The sequence below is a fragment of the Canis aureus genome, chromosome 1 (genome assembly GCF_053574225.1).
Source record: "Canis aureus isolate CA01 chromosome 1, VMU_Caureus_v.1.0, whole genome shotgun sequence".
NCBI classification, from domain to species: domain Eukaryota; kingdom Metazoa; phylum Chordata; class Mammalia; order Carnivora; family Canidae; genus Canis; species Canis aureus.
Window position 1 is genome coordinate 47361217 of NC_135611.1, and position 14735 is coordinate 47375951.

Genomic DNA, 14735 nt, shown 5'->3' on the forward strand with positions numbered 1-14735 from the left:
CAGTGAGGCCCTCCCCTGAGAGCCCTTTGAACTAACACCCATCTGCTTCTGGGGCACCTTTTGGATGGTAGTCGCCTCCAGCCTATGTGTTGCCATTTTATCCACAGGGATTTCAAAGGAGATGAGGATCTATGCCAAGGAGGAAGAGGAGGAGGAGGAGGAAGAGAGAAGAAGAAGAAGAAGAAGAAGAAGAAGAAGAAGAAGAAGAAGAAGAAGAAGAAGAAGAAGGAGGAGGAGGAGGAGGAGGAGGAGGAGGAGGAGGAGGAGGAGAGGAGGAGGAGGAGGAGGAAGAGGAAGGAGAAGGAGAGAAGAAGAAGAAGAAGAAGAAGAAGAAGAAGAAGAAGAAGAAGAAGAAGAAGAAGAAGAAGGAGGAGGAGGAGGAGGAGGAGGAGGAGGAGGAGGAGGAGGAGGAGGAGGAGGAGAAGAAGAAGAAAGCAGCAGCAGTGGAGGAGGAGGAAGAGGAGGAGGAGGAGAAGAAGAATGGACTCAGAGTTCTGCAAGCTTGAGGCCCGCTGAGCACAGCAGCCCAGAATCCTTAGGGACTTTCTGCCAAAACTCAAGGGTATGACCTTGAAGAGACAGGAAATCAAACAGAAAGCACTTGCCTTCCTGGAACCAGGGGTGTTGAAAGAGGCCGGACTAAGAACTACAAAGATAGAACAGATGCAGCTCTGAAAGCCTGGCCACTATTCTGAGTGTGTCAAACTGAAAAGAAGTATTGAGAGTGGGTGCTTATAATTTATCTAACAGTATATAGTGAGGACTCGGAAATGTATACCCTGGTAGAAGAATCGATCTTGCCCTCTAAATCACCCACGGACGGTGTTCTACACCGAGGACCTGCTGAGCCAGACTGCACCGAGCCATCGGCTCCCGGCTTTATGCAAAGTAATTGGCCAAACATTATACGAAGACGTATAATCCACAAGCTTGACCCTTGTCGAAATTATTTTCTTATCACTCTACGGCTTGAGTGTTGGAGAAAGATGAAAGGAAATTGAGAACCTGCTTCTCCGGTGGCGACAGCAGAGGCTGCCAGTGGCAGGATAGGGGGCTGGTTACACAGCGCGCCCCGAGTGTGCAGCCACACGCAGCTCACGCTGGTTCTCAAGGGTGGTAAGGAGTGCCTTTGGCAGGCAAAGGCTGCGGCTGGCATGGCAAGGGCTTCCAGAGCTGGAATATCCATGGGAAGGCTCTTCCTAAAGCTTCCTGTCCTTTCAGCTGATCCCGACCCATCCAGCCGCCAGAAAGGCAGCCATAGGCCAGGACCTGGCAAGGAGGGACAAGGAATCTACCCCAGGGAGGGGCGGGGGAGGGGAGTGACTGAGTCTCTACCAGGTTAAGGATGGGGTTCAGTAACGGAGAGGTTGCAAAGAACAGCAAATCCTGCTAAAGAGCCTGGAAATTTGGGGTACCCAGGTGGCTCCATCAGTTAAGCGCCTGCCTATGGCTCAGGTCATGATACTGGGGTCCTGGGATGGAGCCCTTCATTGGGCTCCCTGCTCGGCGGGGAGTCTGCTTCCTCCCTCCCCCTCTGCTCCTCCCCCTCCTTGTACTCTCTTTCTTGCTCTCTCTGCCAAATAAATATAATAAATCTTAAAAGGGGGGGGATGGGTAGCTGGAAATTCAACTAACTTACTTTGCATGTTCTATCTTGGAGTCTGTGAAGACGCCAGCAGAGTTGGTTCGGGAAAACCCGTTCCAGGCCTTTCCCTTGTTTCCTTAGATGGCCAGCTTCCATCCACATTGTGCTCTCCCTGAGTGTGTGTGTCTGTGTCTAAATTTCCCTTTTTTATAAGGACACAAGTCATATTGGATTAGGGCCCTTCCTACTGAACTCATTTTAATGTAATCATATGGTTACAGGCCCAATCTCGTGGTCACGTTCTGAGGGGCGAGGGTTAGGACTTCGACATGTGAATTTGGGGTGACACAATTCAGCTCCTAACACCACTCTCCCCACCTTAACATTCTCTTACCTTGTTTTTGGCTTGCTTTGCCTTGTTTAAAGCATTTGTTAGTACCTGAAATCACTTCATTTATTTGTTTGGAAAGTATCTTTCCCACTTGAATAGAACATCCCTGACACATTTTCTTCCCTGGGGGCCTGGCACATTTGTGGGGCAAGTGAATCCGGCTCTCACCTGTGCCTCTTGGTGGCCCAGTCCCCCTTCCAGTGAAAGCAGCAGGATCCCCAACCCACATTGTCCCGGTGAGTGCAGCCCTGAGTGTACCCCAGGAAACCCACTGGGGACAGAGAGAAGAGGCCTGAATCTGCCCCAAAAAGCCTAGGAGGGGAAGGAGAGATGAGAACTTTTCTCTTTCCATGTTATCACCTCATTATTTTTCAGGTCTTGGCCTCTTACCAGAAACAACAAGATGGAAAGTCCATCACACAGCTCATTTTAATCCACATTTCTCTGTGATGTCTTAATTAATTATTATTTATTTTCCATAGTAATATCATTAATATTTTTGAAGAGTTATCTCCTGCATTTATCAGCCAAAATGCTTGGAGCAAATAAGTGTCACTTAGGCCTGGGCCAGCTGTTGTGTAATCGGACTGAGATTAAGGAGGTGCTACTCTGTTTGCAAGCCTGAGTCTCTCTGTAGCACCAAGGTCTTTCTGGAAAAAGTTTTCCTTCTGTAGAGGAGTCAGGAGCTCAGGAGTGACCCTTAGCAGCCAGAGTTCTAACCAGTGCCTCACAGAATTACCACCACTACCATCATCACTACCACCATCACCACCATTGTCACCATCACCATTACCATCATCATAACCACCATTATCATCATCAGCATCACCACCATCATCATCACTATCATCACCACCACATTCACCACCACATTCATTCACCACCACCATCACCATCATCACCACCACATTCACCACCACCATCACCATCATCACCACCACATTCACCACCACCATCACTACCAACACCATCATTATCACCATCACCACCACCACCATCACCACCATCACCACCACCATTATCATCATCATCACCACTGCATTTACCAAGGACCCCTCTATACCAGGGCCTCTGTTAAGTGCTTTATCCATAAGATCTTCTAGAAATAGCACTCTAAGGCCAAAACAATTCTTTTGTCAAAGATGTGATAAACCAGTATAAGTTATGAAAATATCGATGGAAACAGAGCACACAGGATCCTTACCACCACACATGTACCCCACAACCAGGAACCTCGGTGACACCTGATAAGCATGACATTTAGAAGCACAGCGTCTGCACTTGGCTTGGAGTTGCTGCTCTAGGCTGGGTGTGGCTGGGAGCATCAGCTTCTCCCTGCAGAGCCCAGGGATGACTCTGCTCCAGGTGGGTGCATGTTGCGGCCAGGCTCAAAGGGCAGCGGCTGCTCCAAAGAGGCTTTTTCTCACAGTAGTGGCAAAAGTGCAAGAGATCAACTGGGACAGACAAGTTCTCCTCAGAACCATCATGTGTGAGTCTCCCCAGATGCCTGTTTGCCTAAGCAAGTCCTGTGGGCAAGCACAAAGCCAAGGAGGCAGGGATGCCTGGCTGGGTGTCATTGTCACCGAGGACCTTAGTGGTTTGTGATGGAGTGTGGGAATGCCACCTGACACCCCCTTCCCTTCCTCTTCCATACGGTGGAGACCTCTCCTGCTCCTGTGAAGCCAGGTCAGGGTGAGGCCACAGTGAAGAGCAGGGGCTGGGAGGGAGAGAGGGCGGGGGTAGACCACAGAGGTGTGGGGCAAGCAGCCCAGGTGCCATCAGACTGTCTTGTAAGACCCAATTTCTATTTCTGTCACCTCCCAGCTTTGTGACCTCAGAGCTTCAGTGTCCGTGTGCGTAGAATCAGGGTGATAACAGCCCAGAGGTGAGGAAAAGAATCAGCACGTGAGTCCTTGGCCCACAGAAGGCGGGAAATGGCAGTCTTTTCACTGCTTCTGGGTTGGCAGGGGGACTTGGGTGGAAGAGTAAAGAGAATTCTCACGAAAGAGCTGGTCGCTAGAGAAAGCCAAGCGAAGAGCAAGCAAAGGAGGAGGAGAGGGAAATGCCCCGTGTGAGCCCGACGTGAGCAGGACGTGGCTCCAGAGAGGCCTGGGAGGTGTTTGCAGCCTTATAAGGCTCAGGGAGCAGCGAGGATGCTTCCTGCAGAGGCAACAAAAAAATCCCGCCGAAAAGTGGCGAGGTCCGTGGCGCCACGTGTTAGGAGCCCCCCCCCCCCCCCCGCACAGTCGGGGAGGAGCCGGGAAGCCCGCCCCCGCGGGACGCGGGCCCAAGTCCAACCAATCGCTGCCAGGGAGGTTACCGCGCTCTCAGGCTTCGGCCAATCAGGACGCAGCGCCCGCGCTGGGGGTGTGTCAGGAGGGAAGGGGGCGGAGTCGCCAGGGCAGCGGGGGCCGCGGGAGGGGGGGCAGGGCGGTGGCGCGTGGCGGGTCCGCGCCAGGCCCCGGCCCGGTTGCAGCAGGGCAGGCGACGTGGGCGGGGGTCCGGCAGCCCAGCGGAGGTGGAGGGGTGCCCTGGGCCCCACAGCTTCCCTCGGCGGGCGTCGGCCCTGGGGTGCCACGGACAGTGGGGAGTTCCGTGCCCTTGCACGCCGCGCTTCTCGGCGTCCGCATTGGAAAGTAAAGTTCGCGGGAGGACTGGGCTTGCTCACACCATCTTCTGGGGGCCCGAGGGTGAGTGGAGGCGCTGCACGTGCGGCCGCCCACGCCCTGGCTCACGGCCAAGCCCCCGGAGCTGCAGGTGCACTTGTGTTTCCCAGCGACCCGGGGGAGAGTTTCCAGGATGAGACCGTGGGCCCCAATACCCCGATCCCAGAGCCGTGGCTCTCTGTCCTCGGCGGGTGTTTATTCTCGGGGGGGGGGGCAGAGGGTGGTGATGGCGAGGTTGGGCATCAGAGGTGGAACTGAGAAAAGGTGGATCTTGGGATCCCCGGGTGGATCAGTGGTTTAGCGCTGCCTTCGGCCCAGGGCGTGATCTTGGTCCCGGGATCGAGTCCCGCATCGGGCTCCCTGCATGGAGCCTGCTTCTCCCTCTGCCTGTGTCTCTGCCTCTCTGTGTGTCTCTCATGAATAAAGAAATAAAATCTTTAAAAAAGAAAAGAAAAAGGTGGATCTCAGACCTGAGGGCCTTGTCAGTCCAGCTGGTGGGCAGACCCCCCCCCCCCCCCAGGGCTTTTTGGTTCATCTATAAACTGGGTAGGACCGCCTGGGTAGGACAGCCTCAATGTGTGCCACTGCCGCCACCATCCACCATGGACACCTGCAGCGAGGTGCCAACGCCCAGGAGTGCTGGAGTCAGCAGGGCTGCTCCAGTGTCCCTGTGTCCTTCCTGCCCCTTCTCCCTGGATATCAGGCTCCTTCTAAGGGCTTCTCCAGAACCTAAGCTCCCTCTGTCCAGTCTGGGCAGTCTTCATGAAGGGATGTGGTGCTCTGACTCCTCAGCTCTCTTCTCACTTTATGGTCTGTGACTTGCGACTGGATCCTGTCAGAGCCTAGTGTCTCGGCTTCCAAATGTCCAACACTTGCTTTCAAGACAGCTGTCTCTGTGATGAGATTCAAGAACCGATTTTAATCTGAAAAACCAAGAATTCAACACTCTCTCCCCTCACCCTCTGTCTCTGGGTTCTTTTGATTTTCTGGGCAGGGTGCACCGTTTAATTCATGGGAAGATGATGGTAACTTGACACAACAAGAAAATACGCATGAAAGAAACCTCAGTTAATGACAACCAAGTTGATCCTGTCGCAAGAACATGATTAAATTAAGAATTTCTAAAATAAATAAATAGATAAATAAATAAACAAACAAATAAATAAAGACTTTCTTTTTGATTTGAGATGATGGCCAATCAGAGTTTGGGACAAAGTCCAAGAGTTGGTGTGGAGGGCAAGGGAAAGATCACGTGTCTAAGAGCCAGCTAGGAGAGAGGGGTTCCAGTCTTGGGGCTGATGCTACCTGCAGGCCTCAGGGCAAGTCTGAGCCTCTCAGAGGCTCAATTTCACCATCTATAATATGGGAGTGGACCGGGTGATCATGTTGGTGTGTTCCAGCTCTGAAGTTCTGGGATGTGAGGATTCATGCCAAAAATAATTAAGGCCAGAAGCAAGATTTCTGATCTTGCTGCACTGACCACATCTCCTTCTTCGAACTGACAGTTTTCTTTCCAGTTTCTAAATCTGATTGTTTCTGCAATTGTTGGGCATTAGGTTGACAATGGACAATGGATGCCAGCTGGACCCCCACATAAACATCAGAGTGTAACAGGAAAAAGATCATGGGCTTTGAAATTAGACCAGCCCAGGATTTATGTTAGGAGGTGTTCAACTGAAAACAACTAATAAAAACCTAACAGTGACTTCAACCATACAGACATTTACTGCTCATTCAACAGGAAGTCTGGAGGCGGGAGGTCCTGAGGTTGGTTTGACAGGCCAGCGGTCACACGTTCCAAACTTCCATTTTCCATCTTTATACCTTTCACCTCTTGGATCTTTTTTTTTTTAATTTATTTTTTTTATTGATGTTCAATTTACTAACATACAGAATAACCCCCAGTGCCCGTCACCCATTCACTCCCACCCCCCGCCCTCCTCCCCTTCCAACACCCCCAGTTCGTTTCCCAGAGTTAGCAGTCTTTACGTTCTGTCTCCCTTTCTGATATTTCCCACACATTTCTTCTCCCTTCTCTTATATTCCCTTTGACTATTATTTATATTCCCCAAATGAATGAGAACATATAATGTTTGTCCTTCTCTGATTGACTTACTTCATTCAGCATATTACCCTCCAGTTCCATCCATGTCGAAGCAAATGGTGGGTATTTGTCGTTTCTAATGGCTGAGTAATATTCCATTGTATACATAAACCACATCTTCTTTATCCATTCATCTTTCGTTGGACACCGAGGCTCCTTCCACAGTTTGGCTATCGTGGCCATTGCTGCTAGAAACATCGGGGTGCAGGTGTCCCGGCGTTTCATTGCATTTGTATCTTTGGGGTAAATCCCCATTTTAGAGCCACCTCTTGGATCTTAAAAGGCTGCCCCAGGGCCACACACCTTCCCTTCCCACAACATGCCCACAGGCAGGAAGGAGAGATGGAGGACTTAAAGGGATTTGGTTTTGAATTGTTCACCCCTTTCTATTAGGGAGAAGCTCTTTCCCAAGCCTCTGATCCTACAGCTTTCTCTCCCATCACATTGGCCAGAACAGGTCTTCTGCTCACTCCCATCCCAATCACTGGCAACAGGATGCTCATGACCTTGACTGGCTAAGACCTGTTATAATGCTCACAGGATCTCCACCTGGTTTTTAAAAAATTTGGGCCCCTTTTAACTGTGTGATCTTGAACAGATCACTCAGCTCCTCTTGCACCCTGTTTTCAGCATCTGAAAAATAGAGGGCTTTTGGAACGATTCAGTCAGATAATGTGTGGAAAGTTTCCGGGGCGTTTGGCCATCCCATGGGCGTGCCATGCACTCAGGAAATGGTAACTCTTGCGCTTCCTAACACCACGTTGGATGGCAGTCAGAGAGGATAGCCTTGCCGAGCCGTCTTTTCCCAGTTTTCAATTTCGATAAACTCAATTTCCATGACAAGACACGCATGAGCTTGCCAAAGTCAACATGTTGGGCTCCAGTGTTTACCGCCGCGGCACCTGCTGCTCCAACCGGCTCTGTGCTGTTTTGTACATATTGGTTTTGGACAGTGGCTGCTGCACATTTTGTCTTCAGATTTCTTATGGGGGAGATTTAGCATCTGGCAGCACGGCCTCTGACTGTGCTGAGTCTCTAGCAAGCACGGTCGCTGGGCGTGAGCTGGGATGGGACTTCCGCGAGCAGAGAGGTGCTGCTTCCCTGGGAGAGGGCACTGGGCACGGCCGTGTTCCCGCCCGGCTGGCAGAGGGGCACCCCATCCCCCCAGCTGCAAGTCAGGTGAGGTTCTAGAACTTCTGTCCCCTCACCACCTGCAGCCAATCCATCAGCTCGCTCTACAACCGCCCTCCTCCCACTGCCTGGTCCCAGGCCAAGCCGCACCCTTGGTTCCCCCTGCACCTGCACCTGCACCTGTACCTGCCCTCGCCCCTCAGCATCGGCTACTCCTGGCAGCCAGGCCATGGCTCAAGGACGGGTGCCACATCAGATCATACTGCAGCCTGGGCCCTGCCTGTGGCTTCCATCGCAGGTAGAAGAAAATCCAAGACCTCAAGGTCTGCCCTGGCCCCCTCTCAACCCAGTCCTCACTCAGGGCCAGCTGCAGGGTGCCCCGTCTGGAGCACACAGGGCCCCAGGCTTGCTTCTTACTCTCTGTCGTTGTCTGGAGGTTTTTTTTTTTTTATAAATTTATTTTTTATTGGTGTTCAATTTGCCAACATATAGAATAACACCCAGTGCTCATCCCTTCAAGTGCCCGCCTCAGTGCCCGGCACCCAGTCTGGAAGTTTTTAATAATTTCTGAGCAAGGGTCTGCATTTCCACTTTGCATGAATTATATCCAGTCCTTACCTCCGCCCATGACCTGCCACACTCAGCTCTCTTGTCGCTAGAACACCCAAGTGTCCTTGTTCCCCTAAGCATGGGCTATTTCCCCAATGCTTTCTGTGGTCACTGCCTTCTCAGCAAGCCAGCCTCTGAGAGGCCCCCCAACCCACTCTCCCTGGGTGCCCACCTGTGCATTTTCCATCCAGCACCCAGTCTCCCATCAAACCAGCTTCTGAGGCTGAGGTGTCAGGGCCCTTCCATTATACTCGATGCTCACCTTGTTCCTTTTACAAAACCAGAGTCCCCACAGGTAGATGGTACCTGGCACAGAGCGTTCACTACATGCATGTCGTTATGCTTATTATATATGTTCATCAAAGGAAAGACCATAAACCAGTTATCTGATTCCAGAGCTTAGATTCTGTTTGTGGCTTGAAGGATGCAACTAGGGAGTTAAAGTGTTCACAGAAAGCATTAGCTGCTCTGTGACTTTGACTTAGGACAGGGGTCATCTGAAGGATAGAATGAGTACATCTGTCCCTTCGGTGGTGCTGGCATTGGCTTCTGCATAGATGTAACTGATTAAATACCTTGAGTATCCAGTGAAGACCTCCAATGATTTAATAAAATTAGGAATTGAAGTAAAGGATAATGCCCAGAAGAAGGGCACCTTACACACACATGCATACACAAGTGCATGCATAAACATGCACAGAGACACACATTTGGACACCCCCACATACACACATACACACACCCCCAAACATGTACATGGATGTGCACACATACATGTACATACATGTACATGCGCACACATGCACATGGGCACATACCTCCCACACATGCATACACACAGACAGGTACTATGTATGCACACCATGTGCGCAGAGTCTAAGGCAGTGTGTGCCTCTTCTGAGCAGCTGTGAGGTCTCTGCCTTCAGCTGAGTGGTGGACTGAGCCCCAGATTCAGAGGTTTGATGGGGCTGCCAGGGCAGCGGGCAGCAGTGGGTCCGGGGAGGTTCGCGCCCCTCCTCGGGAGCCCCAGCTCCACCTGTCTCTGTCCTTGGACCCACCAGCTTCAGGTTGAGAAGGAGGTTGGGATGCAGATGACCCAGGGACATCCAGCTTGTTCCAGGTTGCCCAGTTTTGGGAGCCTGGATAGCTCCAATGCCCATCTCGGGAGTCCAGTCCCTTCTAGAGAAGATCCTTCTAGGGAATATCTGGAGTGCATTTTATGTTTGAAGACTAAAAATTATTGTCTCCCCTGAAGAGACCTATTGCTGGCCCCAAATGGCTTGGCCTGAGACTGATGCATGAGGCAGCTTGACTCTTGGAAATTAGTTGCTTGTGTCCCCAGGGGGTTGTGCAACTCAGTGGGAAGTTGCGGTGAAGTGCTCAGTGGGAAGCCCTGGCACGTGGTGAATGCTCAGTAAATGATGGCTTATCACCCGTTTGGCTTGGTTGTGAACAACAGAAAGCACCCTGGCTAGTTTAGGCTGAAACGGCATTATTAGTTATTGGCTGGTCCACAGAAACCTTGAGAGGGCTGGCAAAACAGAGCAAGGCTGACCTTCCAGAATCAGCACCTAAGATCATTGCACACGCTGGGTGTCAGGAGCTCAACCCCACTGCCATTTCAGCTGCCACCACACTGATGTCACTTCTGTCCTGGGAACTGGACCTGGTGGTTTGGGTGGGCTCTGCAGCCCCAGTCACCGTCTTCACCTGAAACTGGGTGCATTTGCCTCACCAGGGCCAGCAAAACAAGGGCCCACCAAACCTGTTCCCACACATCGCTTACCTCTGAACTAAGGTCTTGTATGATCCTGTCCGATTGATGGGCCAGAAAGCAGGTCTTCCTAGCTGCAAGGGAAGCTGGGAATTGAATCAAGACTCTCAGCGTGAAGATTTCCTCAAATATGAAAAATTTATGCAGAACACAGAGTAGCTACAAATGAGACAGATGTACACTACAGAGAGTATGGGCACCAAAATAAAAGGAAACTTCAAAAAATAGACTTTACCTAACCCAAAGTCTTGGTTTCTCTGTTCAAGACCCATTTGACACCAGTCTTTGTGGTGGTGGTGGTAACATGGTGTCCCACAGGGATAGACTGTGGCAGGACGGGGTGACAGAGCACTGGGCTTGTGGACAGCCTCTGCCAACCAGTGAGGTCTGGGGCTGGGGCCATATGGGGCAAATGTCCCAGTTACCAGGCTTTTGCAGCTTCTAATGGCCCCTGCTTTGAACCCCAAAGTATGAGTGGTGCAATTTCTCCAACAGGCTACCAGGCCAGTGCATGCTACCCAGGGGAAATACTAATTAAAATGATCATTGTCATAATTTGCATCGTGCCTGGTACTGAACCAAGCCCTTTAAATCTTCTATCTTTAAATATTCAGTAACTCTGTGAGGGAGGTTTATTACTATCCCCACTCGACAGGTGAAGTCAGAGGCAGAGAGGCTAAGGAAGTCTCCCAGCCAGATACGCAGAGGAGCCGGGATTCAAACCCAGGCCTTGGCCACTGCATGGTGCTGTTGTTTTACAGGCAGTGGATGGGAATCCTCAAAGTCTCACTCCCGGCCTAGTCACATCTACTACCACTACCACGTACAGCCCCCCGTGGGTCACATGGATTGTTCACAGGTCCAGTATGGCAACACAGGGTTTGAAGGGGAAGTATTGTCCCCCAAAGGGTAGGGTTATCCTCTAAGGATCCCGAGGTTTTCCTCCCACAGAGGGGGCATTGCAAATGGGGGAGGGCTCCTCTGACTGAGCTCCAAACTATCAGAGGAAGATGGTGAACCCCTCACATCTCTGAGGACACAGCTCCTTCCAGTCCTGAATATAGCCAGAAACCAGGTCTTTCTAACCAGGAGGCCCAGAGGCTGGACATAAAAAGTGCAAGGCCTTGGGGGATCTCTGGGTGGCTCAGAGGTTTAGCGCCTGCCTTCGGCCTGGGGCATGATCCCAGAGTCCCAGGTTTGAGTCCCACATCGGGCTTCGTGCATGGAGCCTGCTTCTCCCTCTGCCTGTGTCTCTGCCTCTCTCTCTCTCTCTCTCTCTCTCAGTCTCTCTCTCTCTCTGTCTCTCATGAATAAATAAAATCTTAAAAAAAAAAAAAGTGCAAGTCCCCTTTAGCCAGAGACCAGGTCTCCAGAGAGAGGGCATGGCCCACACTGCTGTTTCTGAAGACGGAAAGGCTGTGTTTGAAGATTGGTCCTAGCTCAACCCGAACCGCAGTTGCCGGGTGAGCTGGATCAGCTGACGGTGGGAAACTGGAGTGTAAAGTACTTCAGACTTGTTTGTTTGCCTGTTCATTTGTGCTCTGACTTGTTTTTAGGAAAGAATTTGTTGGGGTGCCCAGGTGGCTCAGTTGGTTAAGCATCCGACTCTTGGTCTCAGTTCAGGTCATGATCTCACTCTTGTGAATTCAAGCCCTGCATTGGGCTCCAAGTGCAAAATCTGCTTTAATTTTTTTTTTAAAGGAAAAGAAAATAGAAAATAATTTGCAGTAGGACATGAGAACACAAAACATAAAATTTATACGTATTTAAAAGAGCCAGGAGAGTGATTAAAAAAAAAAATCAAGACAAGGATAAAATTAGAAGGCAAATATGCAAGCCACAGGCGTTGGCCTAAGGAGGGCGGTGGCCGAGCAGTGTTTCCAGATTCCTCCCCGCAGGAATGAGCAGAGACGCGCGGCGGCTCCCGGACTCACGCGTGTTTTCCAACCTCCTGCTTCTGCCAGTGTCTTTCCAGGTCAGAAGTCCTGTTTTTAGCCTGTTCTCACGGGGAACCTTCCTCGCGCTCTCTCCCTTTCTGCCCTCATTTTCTTGCCCTTCTCTGGGTTTATTTTCAGCCTGAAGCTGCTGGGGCTGCACAGAGGAGGCCGGGCTCAGGCCGGGGCCCCCCGCCCGCGTGCCCTGCTCGCCCGCGTGGGCAGCCGCGGGCCGGGAGCCGGCGTGGAGGAGACCAGCACCTTGCGGCAGCCCTGGCGCCGGAGCGGAGCAACGGCTTCTCCTGCAGAGCTGAGGGACCGCTCTGACCTCCCCCGTTACTCCTGGCTCGTTTATAATCAGCTTTTCCATTATCTTGCAGCGAAGCCCTCCCAGAATCACATTAATTGCCTCTAACTACAGCTGGGTGGTTCATTTATTCTTTCTAATTTGGAAGATCCAAGTGGTTTAACCCCTATTTTTATTTTAAAAGCTTTAGGGGCTTTGTAAACTTCCGAGGCCCTGAAGCCAAAGTGGCAGACACACGCTCATGTGAGTCCAAGTGCATGGGCGCCATCACACACACTGTGGCACACACCATCACACACACCATCACACGAGCAGGGCACGCCTTTTGGGTAAGGAGTGGGGAGGCGGGCAATATGATCTGAGGGACTCCTATGTAAGCAGCTCTAGTGCCATTAACACCCGTATCAATGACACCACCACCTCCACCACCTCCACCACCTCCTCCAAAACCACTTTCACTGCCACCACCTCCACCACCACCACCACCTCCGGCACCAACACCACCATCATCACCATCACCTCTACCACCAACACCATTTTCACCATCATCACCTCCAACACCAACACCACCATCATCACCGTCACCTCCACAACCATCTCCACCACCACTACCACTACCAACACCATCTTTGCTGCCACCACCTCCATCACCACCCTTACCATTATCACCATCACCTCCACCACCACCACCACCACCACCACCACCATCACCTCCCACATTACCACCACCATCTTTACTACCGCATCTCCACCTGCATCACCACTACCATTGTCTTCACCACCGCCAGCATCTCTGCCTCCACCTCCATCACATCCACATCACCATCACCACCACTCGTCCAGGTGCCTGAAATTGCACCATTGCTGTTTTATTCTTTGACTTAATCATTGTTTCCTTCAGCCATTCTCTTTGAAACCATTACCTTGGTGTGAAGTAGTGAGACTCAGATCTGCTTTCCTCCATGACTACGTGTCCCTAGAAGAAGAACCAGGGGCCGAGGAGAGGCCTCTCAAAATCCGGGGAGAGTTAGAAAGAGTATGTGTGTGCACACACGCACACCCACAGGCACACACATGCCTGTCTTACCAGTTAAAAAATGAACAAAGACATTTGAAAAAAGGAAAAGTCTACTGAGCCCTCTCCAACAATGTCAGAGCTCTTACTGTTTACATATTTGTATCTTAACAGAGCAGATGGTAAGTTTCTGCCTTAAGCAGGTCGTAAAAAAGCTGGATTATACTGAAGATCAGTGGGTCTCAAACTTCATCACGCAAGAGAATCACCCAGGGGGCTTGTTAAAAACAGACTGCTGAGCCTCACCCCAGCATCAGTAGATCTGGGTGGGGCTCAGGAACTTACATTTCTAACAGGTTCTGGGGCTCCAGCTGCTGGCTCTGGAACCACACTTGAGAACCAGCACAGTTAACACACACCCAGGCTCACATGACTCACACACCTGTACACACATACATGTGCCACAAACACATGCATAACGACTTGCAAAATGCAGGAATCCTTTTTTATGTAAAAATTCCTGTCAAAATGGAGCTTGAAGAATGTGAAGAAGTAAAAATAAAGCAAACTGGAGGGATAGATATTAAAATCACTTCAGCCAGCTGAGAAGAGTAGGGTTCTAATATCGGCCCAGAGAGGTGGATTTGGAGCTTCCACAGAACACACCAAGTCTTGAGGTTAAGGGAAGCGTAAGCTGCCCTAGGAGGGGGTTGGCACAATTCAAGAACAGCTGGAATGCAGAGACCAAACTGGCCTGGCTGATGGGGAGCAGGGGTGGGGGGTGGGGTAGCGGGGAGGTGGGCAGGGACTGTGGGGTGGGGTCCAGGGGTGCGGTGAGGCTACAGAGGGAGGGATGCCTGCCCGAGGAAGAGGCCAGGAGGTCTGAGCATCTAGGGCACAGACCGGGTTGGCCACACTCCAGTATGTTGGTGCAGCCACCACCTGGGTTCAGGGCACAACCAGTGCCCCCGGGGTGGGGGTGGGGGGACAGGTGAACAACTGAGTCAGTGGCCGCCCTTAGGCCCCTAGCAGCCTGGGCTAGGAGCCGCCCCGGGTGCTGCCAGGACTAAGATGGCATGGGCTCCATTGCACCCTCTGGTTTAAAGTGCTCTTCTGACTAAAGGGCAAAAATGCAGATGTTTCTTCTGACTAAAGGGCAAAAATGCAGAAGAACAGACCCTGAAAGTTGTATGTAAATGTGTGTTCCTTTGTCCCAGAC

At 51.4% G+C, this 14735-nt stretch overlaps 2 long non-coding RNA genes across 6 annotated transcripts in view; both read right to left on the minus strand.

Annotated features, from left to right (window-relative positions):
- The window catches only part of LOC144314260 (uncharacterized), a 41824-nt gene that overhangs the window by 24296 nt on the left and 2793 nt on the right, over positions 1-14735 (minus strand). The window contains exon 2 of one of the 5 annotated variants that reach the window (XR_013380089.1): positions 10273-10346. The exons of 3 other annotated variants lie outside the window; for them this stretch is intronic. This is a non-coding gene — a long non-coding RNA (uncharacterized LOC144314260). The remainder of the gene's footprint in view (positions 1-10272; positions 10347-14735) is intronic. One more of the 5 variants, XR_013380090.1, reaches the window with a different exon arrangement.
- On the minus strand, positions 5806-10264 carry LOC144314272 (uncharacterized). The gene is made up of 2 exons (XR_013380106.1): positions 7013-10264; positions 5806-6473 (listed from the first exon to the last, which is right to left on the minus strand). It is a non-coding gene; the product is annotated as an uncharacterized LOC144314272 (long non-coding RNA).